The following is an 11,706-nucleotide window of genomic DNA, read 5'->3' as shown; positions in this document are numbered from 1 at the left end:
AATGCTTATTATACTGTTTTATTGTTTACTCATGTAGTTACCTCTACTAGTGCTCTTATTTTTCAGGCGAGTGTCTTTCATTACAGCTGCTGGACTATCCTTATTATTTCTGTAGGGCAGGCCTGCTAGCAATGGATTCTTTCAGATTTGTTTTGGTAGGAGTGTCTAATTTCCTTTAATTTTTTTGAAGAATCATTCTGCTGGCTATAAAATACTTGGTGACAGTCTTTTCCTTTTATCACTTTGACGATACCATTCCACTGCCTTCTGGTCTCCATTGTTTTTGATGAGAAATCAACTGTCTTAGACAGGAGCCTTTGTATATGTTGAGCCACTTTTCTCTTTCTGCTGTCAAGATTCTTTGTTCTTGTCTTTTGACACACTAAATCTGATGTGCCTATTCTAGATGTCTCTAGGTTTATACCACGGGAGTTTGTTGAGCTGCTGGGATGTATAAATTAATGTTTTCATCAAATTTGGGAAGTTTTCAGCCATTATTTCTTTATATATTTTTTCTACCCCTTTTTTTCTCTCCTTCCTTCTGGCACTCCCATTTTGCATGTATTAGTATTGTTGATGGTGTCCCACCTACCTCTGACACAGTGTTCATTTTTTTCCATTCCTTTTTCTTTCTGTTCCAAAGAATGGATAATCTCAGTATTTTTAAGTTAATTGAATTTTTCTTCAACAAGTTCATATCTACAGAGAAACCTCTTACTGAATTTTTCATTTCAGTTATTATATTTGTATCTCTAGAATTTCTAGTTGGTTTTTAATATAAATTTTATCTATTGATATTCTCTGTACAATGAGATGTTCACATAATTTAATCCTTTAAGCATGGTTTCTATTAGCTCTTTGAACATACGTGTAATTGCTTATTTATGTCTTTGTCTAGTAAGTCCAGTGTCTGGGCTTCCTCAGGGAGTTTCTATTGACTACTTTTTACCCTCTGTTATGGCCAAACTTTCTGTTTCTTTGTACATCTTGTAATTTTCTGTTGAAAACTGGACATTTAAAATATTACAATGTAGCAGATCTGAAAGCCAGATTTTCCTCATCTCCAGGGTTAATCGTTGCTTCCATTGTCATTGCTGCTGCAGTTATTTATGTAGTTACTTTCCTGAACAAATTCTGTAAAGTCTGTATTCTTTACCATGCATGGCCATGAGATCAGTATGTGTGCAGAAAGCCTAGTTGTCATCACTGTAATAATGATTGGACAGTGATTTCTTTCAATGCCTGGAGCCAGTCGTTTGAGCTGTTGCCAGGTGGCTGTGTGTCTGCGTGTGGAGAGATGCCCTCAGCACCGGCAGGCAGTCTGCAGCTCTTCCGTAGCCTTTAGTTCTTGCTTATGCAGAACCTCTAGTTCAGCCAGAGTTGAAGGCTTAAGATTTTCTCAGATCTTTCCTTGCCATGTGCCACACATGTGTACGGACTTCTAAAATTCTCAGAAATTTTTGGAGATTTTTAACCCTACCTCCACCCCCAGAAAGTCTCATTACACAATTTTGTCTTCTAAGTTTCCTAGTCAGCATCTAGTTAGCCTCTACTGGTACCACTGCCTCAGGCAGTTTTAATGTTAAATACTCACTGCTGATTGTTTTCCACAAGCATTCAGGGGACAGGCTTTTTGCACAGAATGGGTTTGAGATAGGTCAAATAGTGACAGCTCTCTGGGGGCGGATTTTTTGGGTAACTTCAAATCACTTCTGCCCCTACATTGATTGTGAGACTGTTGCTTTTAAAGGCCACAGTTTAGGTGAGGATACAGGGATGGGGGTAGATTAAGTTACAATGCCACAAACCTCACTATCTTTATGGAGATTTAGCTGTTTATTTTTTTTTCCCAAATAAACCCTCCCCGGATTGCTGGAAGACTTTGTTTAATTTCTAGAGTTCTGCAGAGGTTAAGTTTGACAAATTTTGCCATTGTCATTGCTTCATAGAGGAGTAAGTTTTCCAAGATTTTTACTCAGATATTCTTGAAGTGTATCCCATTTGCATTTTTTTAACTGAGTTACTTGCAAGACTAACTAATTCTACAGCTCCAGCCCCATTCACATAAAAGTCCATTTGCCTGTCTTCTCCTACAGTGAGCAGTGTGCAACTTGTTGTCAGTTTGTTGTTTTCCTTATTAAAGTGTAGGAGTTTTTAAAAATATGCTCATGAATACCCTTTGCCATTTTTACACATTACAAATCTTCCACTAGTCTGTGGCTATTTATTTCCCTAACTTTTCGTTGCTTTAATGAAGTTCTCACTTTTAAGGATTTTCAGTATAGCAGTATGTGGATGCTGATCACACAGGTGAGACTTTTAACTACTGCCTAAACCTCAGTCTTGCTCTGATTCACTGTCTAGAACATCTGAACACATCTACTGAAACCCGTATACAAATGGATGATGACAGCCCTAATTAAAAAAATGCTTTTTAAGTAAATCAGAAAATATTAACTTTGACACTGGAAAATACAAATCTCAAATTTCCTAGTTGATCTTGCTTTCTGTGATCATTAGCTACATAATGATTATAGAACCAACAGGCATATTGAGCTACTGATTTTATTTCATCAGATTTTAGAATGCAGAACACATTTCAGGCCCACTTATAGCACCATATGTGTATCTATAAGGATATGTACATATGATGATGTCTTTATATTATTTTAAGTACCTACTGCTGTGAACCTCATTAAGGAAACCTTGGAACTGCAGAACTGAAATATTTAATACCACCATCATCCAGTAGCATATTCTTTTGCACTTAGATATTGTGTGGCAGAGTATTTTTCTGCTCCCTAGAAATGATCAATGTTGAAGGGGAAAAAAAGAACCCTCCTCTAATAAATATAGTCCAAATCACACACTTATCTGAACACTGTCCACCATTTTAGTCCACACCAATCCATCTACTCATACTGACTCAGAGTCCTCAACACAGACAATCCACCACTGAAGTCAGGGTCCTCAGCACACGTTCTCTCCCCTCCCCATTCCTTGTTGTTTCTGACCTACTTTTGTCCAGCGCGTCCTGCCAAACTCCTGACTGCAGTTTTTAATTTTTACCTTTGAGTTCCAGGCTGCGCCTAGTGATTTCCAGAGAAACGCCAGACACCTGGCTCATCAGGAGGGCCAGGGAGGATTTCAGGAAGCTGTTACCCTAACTCACTTGCAGATCAGTGAGTGGCTCTTGTGAGCATTCCTTCTAGATCTCTGCCGTGCCGGCTGCCTCTCCCCCAGCAAAATAACGTAGCTCCTCCAAACACCTCTGCCTCCATTCATCTGGGTTTCTGCTTTCAGTGACACTCAGATGCTGCTGATGGGCAATATATATATATATATATATATATATACATATATAAATATGTATGTATATATATTAATTGAAGTATAGTCAGTTACAATGTGTCAATTTCTGATGTACAGCACAATGTTCCTGTCATTCATATACACGTATATATGTATGAATTCCTTTTCATATTCTTTTTCATTAAAGGCTATTACAAGATATTAAATATAGTTCCCTGTGCTATACAGAAGAAATTTATTGTCTTTAGCTATTTTTATATATAGTATTTAATATTTGCAAATCTCAGTCTCTGATGGGCATTTTTAAAGCCACATCTGGAACCCTTGCTGCAGAAGAGTCTGAGAAATATATTTTCAACCTCATAGCATTTTGGTTAGGAAGTTGGAATAAAGGCTGAGCTGGCTCACCTACCTTGTCTGCCTTTGTGAGTAAAGATGTCTGGAGTTTCAAGGCCCAATGAAATGTCCCAGCTCTTCAGTAGCAAACTCTGAAAGCAACCAAAATTCTCCCATCTGCGAGAGTATGACTTGTCCTTAGACACTGCTGGACATAACCACCAACGCTGTCTAGGGCATCGTCTTCATCTGGTGCACACTTTCTTTAGATGTCTAATATCCTGATTAACAGGAAAAGCTGGTTTGGATTCCCAAGGTCACAGGCAGCCTTCTGCCTGACTTTGGTGTATATATGTTCATTGAAGAGTCCTCTCTCAGATCAGCTAGAGCTGCCTGGTGTGTGGTTTGCCAGAGAAAGTGGGTGCAGTGCTCCCCACCAGAGTCCTACCAGTTGTTTTATTGCAGGAAGAGAGAGAGCAAAAGAGACAGAACAGGAAGTTCTTGTCCAGCATCAATCACAGTCACCCCCGCCCAGGGCTCTTGCTCTGGGACACACAGCAGTGCAGGTCAGCAGCGATGTGGCCCCGGTGTACTCCAAAACATGGTGTGGTTGTACTTGGCTATCTGTGTCTTTCATGGACCCTGCAACGTTCTCGGCTTTGTCAAATGGGGAACTAAGGATCTCCAACCCATGCCTGTAGCTAACAGGTTTTTCACCCTTACGGGTTTTGAGGATTTGCTGGTAACTCATTCTTTTTCACCAGGTCATTTCTCAGTTACACGGCAGTCCTGTGACTTCCTTATCAGAAATGCTCCTTAAGTTCGGGATTTAATGAAAGATGCCATTTTACCCTGTAAGTTCATGTTCAGGGAGGAGGAGGAAGACAGCACAGATCAGAATTGCTGTTTTGCTTTTTGTTGTTGTTGTTTTCATAAGCTGTCTCCTGTTGTCGAATAGACACTGAGCAAATGAATGACTGTGTCACTCCCATTTGAAGGATGAGGAAAATGACACTCAGGGAGAGGAGGCAATTATCCTGAGGTTCCAAAGACAAAAAGGGATGAGCACAGAATAAGATCCCTTCAAATTTCTTGGCTGTCATCAGCCTTTAGGTCAGTGACAGAGTGCCGTGTGTAGTAGTAACTTGTAGCATGCTTTTAGAAGTGTGCAAATGTTCTTGTTTTTGTTGATACAATGACACTGTTTTGTCTGGGACTCTGAAAAGGGGAAATGAGTTAGAAAATGTTGGTTTCACATCCTTGGTCCTTCCTCACCCTCACAGATATGGACCCTTCCATCTGTAGCAGGAATAAGACAGCCCCAGCCTTCCCGTCTCATGAGATCAGTACTCATTCGTTTCATCCCTGCCCACCTGTAGGTGATAAAGCACAGCATGATTTTCATGTCCTGCTTCACTGATTCTTGTGAAATTAGGTGTTTGAAGATAGAAACTCATGAAAGGAAGCTGCTTTTTCTATATAAAGTGCAGTAATTTTCTTAGCAGAGAAGGAAATTGAGGATTTTCTTCATTGAAAATCAGTGGAGATTTCAAGACCATCTGTATTTCTGATGCGTAGATTAAAATGACAAATCTAGAGGGATTACAGAAACACAAGGCAGACACCAAGAGTGTCTTTAAAGAGCTTTCCTAAGACTGGGCTCATAAAGAGACTGTTAGTTGACAGAGACCCTCTTCTCACCCATAGTCCCTCTCCTTAGGTTGGAAAGGGCCAGCGTTTCCCCTGTGTGCAGCCCTGGTGCTTCAAGTGAGTTGTGGGGCAGGGCAGTGCACATGGGGCTGCCTTCAGTTCGTCCTGAGTAACCCCTGGCAGTCAGAGGGCGAGTGTGTTGCAACCTCATGAACCAGACGCCATGCTCTCCGGGGTGTGTGCCCATCTCAGTTCATCCCGGCTCAGGTGATGGCAGAGCAGAGAGTGGTGGCAAGAGGTCAGCCATGAGTAGCAGGGAGCACCTGAAGTCAGCTGGGACCCAAGAGGCTAGGAGTTGCAGGTGGAAATCCCAGGACTTCCCACAGCTCATTCATTCAGCTAATACTTCTCCAGCACCTGTGATGTGCTGGTGCTTCTGTTGCGAACAGAACCAAATCCCTGTCCTCATGAAGGTGACGTTCTTGTGGATGTGAGAAATGATACACACAGAAGCAGATCCAGGTCAGGACACATGAGTGCTGTCTATTTTGGAGTGCACAAGGTGAGATCCTTTGGGAAGGAATGTATGATACAGGAAAATTTGGGGGAGAGGATGGCCGTATCCCAGGCCTTATTTGGCTCCCTGGGATGCACCTCGTCAAGTGTGGGTCCTTGGTTTGCACAGAAACGAATTCAAGAGAGAGCCACAGCTCAGTGAACGTAGATTTATTCAGAGAGATATACTCCATAGACAGAGTGGGCTGTTTCAGAAGGCAAGAGACAGGCCATGAGGCTTGGGGGTTGGGTGCTCCAGTTTAAAATAAAAGTAGATACACACTCCACAGACAGAGTGTGGGCTGTCTCCCTCAGCAGGGAGAGCAGCCACGAGGTGTGGGGTTGTTAGTTTTTATGCACTCAGTATCTTCATATGTTAATAAGTGGGAGGAATATTCCAACCGCTTTGGGGAAGGTGCTGGGATTCCCAGAAATTGGGCCACCACTCACACTTTGGACTTTTATGGTCAGCCTTGAACCTGTCCTGGCACCTGTGGGTGTGCCATCTAGAATCCTGCTGTATTTCAGTGAGTGTGTATTGAAGCTCAAGATCTACTGGGAGTTGACTTTTCCACCATCTCGTTGCTAATGGCTATGCCATTCTTTTAATGGCTGTGCCCAGCCCCCTTCCCTCCTGTCTCATGAAGGAGCTCTGGACTGATTGCACAGTTGCAGAGCAGGGGACAGATTGGAAAGAACTTCATAAGTGAAAGGTGGAAGGCAGTGTTGGCAGTAGAATTCTCAAGTCAATTACAAATTAAGGTTCTTCATTTGCTGGGGGTACCTGTTGTCACATTAGGGAACTGTGAGCCTTGGGGACATCAGTGAGTGGGTGGCTCACTGTGTATACTGTGTTGCTTCTTAGGCGGCCTGAGGACAGTTGGCTTATAGGTGACACATGCACCCAAGCAGGGGTCTCTTTGGGGATTTTTTGCATGTGAGGCTAACATGGGTCACATGGGGAGCAGGACAGGACAGTCACAGCTTGGTCCATAGTCACCTAGTGCCCTCAAGGCTTTCACCCCATGGATGCATCACCTCCCCCTGGATGGGGACAAGAGCACAAGTGGTGGGGCAGCTTCTCAGTGGTGGAGGCATTGCTCTCCAGACCCAACACTCAGCAGCATGAACCCCTGGTGTTGGCCACAGTCTTGGCTGGATGAGGCTGTTGGGTAGCTGAGCTCATGAGAAGTGGGTGCCATGCTTCCATTCTCACCAAGAGCTCTACTTTTGAAGGTTCTGGTCAGACAGCCACAAATACTCCGTAGCCCATGAAAAAAGAACAGTCTCTTTCGCTCGGGGAAGGGCACACAGAAGGGAACGGATCATCCCGAGAGCAGGAGAGGCAAAATCAGTCCTGCCATCAGGGGCCTGACAGACGAGCCAGCTCAGTTCCTCTTACTAGTTGTTTACGTGGAGGATCTGGGGTATTTGGGTGACCTGCAAGTGTCAGTAAATAGTACACGAGGGCTTTGTAGACTTCCTGGTCCGGTGTTAACTCACCCCATTGTAGCTGTTGTGCAAGGAAACAAAACTTGGTGGACAACAGGCCATGGCCTCTGCTCCCTGGTGGAACCAGGAGGTTACAATGTTAAGTACAACTGCGGGGGCATCATATCTACGTAGAGAGGCCAGATGGCCTTACATATACCTCATGCTGGATGTCTAAGTTGCAGAGGGAAACTGGATTCCATCCAGCTCTCCGCCAAGAAGGAGACCAGAAGTGGCCTCCCCCACCAACTGTGAGCTCTTTGCCTCCACTGACAGCAGCATTTATAGCAAAATGCTGGGCTGCCACCTGCGTTTCCGTGTAAACATCCGAGTACCCACAGCAATGGCCTCGTGAGGGTTGGTGTGCCCAAGGAAGCGGTGTGTGAGATGGAGGGAGCAGTGCCGGGGTCAGACACCGGGCAGGCAGGCAGGCAGTGACGACATCTGTGCAGCACAGGCCCCATGGAACTGAGCCAAAGGGAGGCGGGTTTTGGAGCAGGGAGCCTGGGCGGTGCCGTGTTGCTCGTAAGAAGATCCTGGGCTCTGGATCCAAGAAGGCATTGGCTTGATTCCTGACCCCAAACCTCATCTTAGGCAAATGTTTGACGCTTTCTGTGCCTCTGTTTCTTGGTGTCCCAAATGGGGACAATAGTAGCAATTACCTCTGAGAGTCAGGAGGGCCTTTATAGATGTCATTTCATTACGCTCAGAGCAGCCCACGAGCACGGTTCTAGGTCCCCCATTTTACACGTGGCAGACGGGTAACCTTTTAATCAGTAATCAGGCAACTAAGAATGGTCAGAAACAGCATTTGAATTTGATCCCTGTGTCCAGATTATTTCTATTCTCACTCAGTATTACTGAAAATCTAGTAAAGTCAGAACAAACACTGCTGGGAAGTGGGTGCTTGAAACATGTTCGTCATCTTCGCCATTGGGGAGTGTTGAGTTCACGTTCCTCACAGCCCGTCCGAGGCTCCCTGCGTCTCCGGCTGCCCCTGGTGGGGTCTGCAGGGCTCCGGGCAGCTTCTCCTTGATCTCTACCCCAAGGCTCTCTGCTCTCTACAGGTTGATTCTCAACACTGGCTGCTCAGTAGAGCTAATGTCTAAAAATAAAAAAAGGTGGGGAGGGCACGGCTCAGTGGTAGAGCAACTGCTTGGCATGCAAGAGGTCCTGAGTTCAACTCCCAGCACCTCCATTAAAATAAATAAATTAACACCACCCCCAAAAGGAAAGTATTTAAAAAACAATAAACAGTACAAAGGCCCCATTCCAGGCTGGGGCACACAATTTTTTAAAGGCTCCCAGATGCTTCCCATGTGCAGGACGGTGAGAGCTACCCCTCTACACGTCTTCTCGTGAGCTTGTCCACTCACACCCATTAGCCTCTTGAAACAGGAAAACTACTTGGCTCAGCCAAGAACTTTCTCCTGATTTCTAGACTTTTATTTGCCTACTGGACATCTCTCCTGAAGCCCACAACACCCAGCCAGAACTGAATCAGTTGTCTCCTCTCACGACTTGCCCCTCTTCCTGCCCTTCTTATTTCAGGGAACGGCACTATAATTTAAGACACTGCCAAAGCCAGAAACCTGGCCGGCATCTTTGACCTCTTCCTGCCCTTCCATCACACCTGTGGCCAATCCTTCCACCGGCTGAAATGTTTTCTTCTCTCTCCTCCTGGCGGGGCCTCAGCAGGCCTTCAAATGAACCTGCCAATAAGTCTCCCTGCCTCTATCTTGTCTCTTTCTAGATCACTTTGCATGTCTCCTCTACCTGGAGGCACACAGAGTCCTGTGTGATGTGCACCTGTGATCTCTCTACCTGGTTGCCTTACCTGCCTCCCACAACCTGTGCTCACTCCTAGAATCTTTGCAGTTCCTGGAAGGGACCTGGCTCTCTTTGGCCTCCCTCCTTTGCAGGTGCAGCTCACCAGGGAGAAATGGCCTTAACATTATACCTTCACCTGATCACATCTAGGGCGTCTGAGAGCTCACCACAGTGGTTCCCTCCTCTGGGAGAGCCTAGGCTACAGTTCCGGCTCTCTGCCCCGAGCACCCTCTGCTGACTGTTATCCAGGCCCTCTTAACACTTCTCCTCAGCCATCATTTCACGATGAGTCCTGTGCACCTAGGAGCTCCCGGAAGCAGGGACTGTGTCTTTTTTCTCTTTATTCTCAGAGCATGGTAGAGACTCATGTATAATGGTGGAGGGAACAGTGGTTATTCTGGAATTTCTCTAGAGTTGGGGCCTTGGGGTAACAGTCTGGTTGTAAGAAGGGCTTTGGGGATTTACCCTGAAGCCACATTTTCAATTAACATTTCATGTTGTTTTTGTCTACAACTTGAAGTTACGAGTCTTAAAACAGAATGACGATTTCTAAAAAGTACTTTATCGAAGATTGAGGAAAATGGCAGTTTTCCATATTTAAGAATATTATTTTAATTTTGTGTGACTGGGGTGGTGGAAAATAGAAGTGCAGGGGCTACTAAAGCATTCTCATCCCCTTCCCCACCCTCAGGTCCTTTTGACAGAACAGACAGAAGGATGAGAGGAGAAGGCTTGGAGGGTGGACCGTGCAGTGATTTTAAATTATGACAGTTACTGGTGTTTTTTTTAACTTTCTTTTTAATGGACGTATTGGGGCTTGAACCCAGGACCTTGTACATGTAAAGCACGTGCTCTACCACTGAGCTATACCCACCCATCCCCCTGATATTTGTGTTTTTAGTGGGCATAATGTGCTGGTAGCAGGTACTTTAGAATCAGACACAGTCACCTGCCCCTGACCATCACGTTAATACCTTTCCCCTGAGCTAGAGAGCTAGTTAGTCTGTTTTCCGAAGTTCAATAAATTATCTACATTTTCTTTTTTCTTTAAAAAAAGGCATTAACTCATGTTTCTCATTAGTATCGCCTATAAATAAAATGTGATTTTATTAACCGTTTACCAAAGTGTTAATGGTAATAAATATTAAGTACAGATTTCAGAAGCATCAGTCATCACTGAAGATCCACGTTCTGCTGTTCTCTCTCTCTCTTAGCCACCTTACTTCTGGAGATCTGAAAGCGGCGCCAGGCAGAACTTGAGTACAAATGGGACACGGTTGAGCAGGAAGAACAAGTCCGGCCAGAATAGGAGATGCGGTGTCCCCACGTGGAGACAGATGAGATTACCCAGGAAAAGCGGTCGCTGTTTAGATGCACTTTAGTCTGTTTACTTCTGGGCTTGTCAGCCTTGGCTGCATGTTGGAATCACCAGGGGACCTCAAAAAATGTTGGTGCCAGGATTCCATCACTGCAAGCTCTGATGGTACTTAGTGGCCTGGGGTGCATTCTGGCATAGGGAAGTTTTTAAAGCTCCTCTGGTTATTCTAATGTGCAGCCAAGCTGAAGGAGCACTGCCCGGAATGGTGGACACAGAAGAGAACTGTGGTCCTTCCTTCATACTAACAGTAAAAAGGGGGGAAAAAAAAGGACTGCTATAAGTGTATAAGAAAAGGGGCATTGATTTGTATCCATTCATAACACCAATAAATAAATGCAAACTATAAATTAGCCGCAATTACATAGATGTAGAAGGTAAGACACATTGATTTTTATAGTTGACTCCCATTTTTTCACATGTGCCGTAATTATTGCGGCTCCTTTTCATCGTAGACAAGGTGCCCCTTTGTCTTGAACTAAGTCCAGGTCACTGCTCTCCCTTCCGTTTGGGATGTGCACAAAGCAACGTGGCTCTCACCCTGAAGTCAGAGAAAGGGCAGAAGAAGCAGGGAAACTTTTGTTGAGGAGCCATCACTGTTTGAGCAGTGTTTGAGCTAGGCATTGTATATAATTGGAAATGAAAATTTATTGCTGCCACTCATGCTGCAAAAGTAAAAAAATAAAACTATATATCTTTGTATCAACATTCCAGAGCTATGTAAAGATGATTTTTTGAGACATCTGTATTATTGCTTCTTTCCATCAGCTGAGATAATTTAGAGCTGATGGTACTTGCAGTCAGCAGCAGCAGGACAGTAGGTTGTGAGCATGATTAACACTTGGAAACAAAATGCTTTTACTAGGAACATCTGAAAATGTCTCCAACTAAAGATTTAATAAATTGAATCACAGATCTACAGAATGTTGGCACTGAAAATGTCTGGAGGGAGCAGGTCAAACTCCTCTTTTTATAAATGGAAAAAAATGAGGTTCAGCTACCAACAGAAAGGGACATTTGTCTTTTACAATGTAATAAGTTTCTAATAATCCCCATTATGAATAGTTCCCATTGTTTACAACAGAAGATGGTGTCAAAGAATATGTTGGTGAAAGACTGTACATCCAGAGATGAAAGCTGAAACTTAGACAAAATTA

General features: G+C 44.0%; 1 protein-coding gene and 1 long non-coding RNA gene across 27 annotated transcripts in view; one reads left to right on the top strand and one right to left on the bottom strand.

Annotated features, from left to right (window-relative positions):
- LOC116661728 (anoctamin-6-like) overlaps positions 1 to 11,706 on the top strand; it is a 408,020-nt gene that overhangs the window by 68,000 nt on the left and 328,314 nt on the right. Inside the window, exon 5 of one of the 26 annotated variants that reach the window (XR_004317644.1) lies at positions 10,389 to 11,549. The exons of the other annotated variants lie outside the window; for them this stretch is intronic. The gene's annotated coding sequence lies outside the window, so the exon portion shown is untranslated. Of the gene's footprint in view, positions 1 to 10,388; positions 11,550 to 11,706 lie in introns of those variants that run through there. 26 annotated transcript variants of the gene reach the window in all.
- Positions 1 to 11,706, bottom strand: part of LOC116661745 — a 224,774-nt gene that overhangs the window by 100,231 nt on the left and 112,837 nt on the right. The gene's annotated exons all lie outside the window — the stretch shown is intronic.

Source organism: Camelus ferus, chromosome 36 (assembly GCF_009834535.1).
Source record: "Camelus ferus isolate YT-003-E chromosome 36, BCGSAC_Cfer_1.0, whole genome shotgun sequence".
NCBI lineage: Eukaryota > Metazoa > Chordata > Mammalia > Artiodactyla > Camelidae > Camelus > Camelus ferus.
The sequence above is the reverse complement of the archived record's forward strand: the minus strand, read 5'-3'. Positions and strand labels throughout refer to the sequence as shown.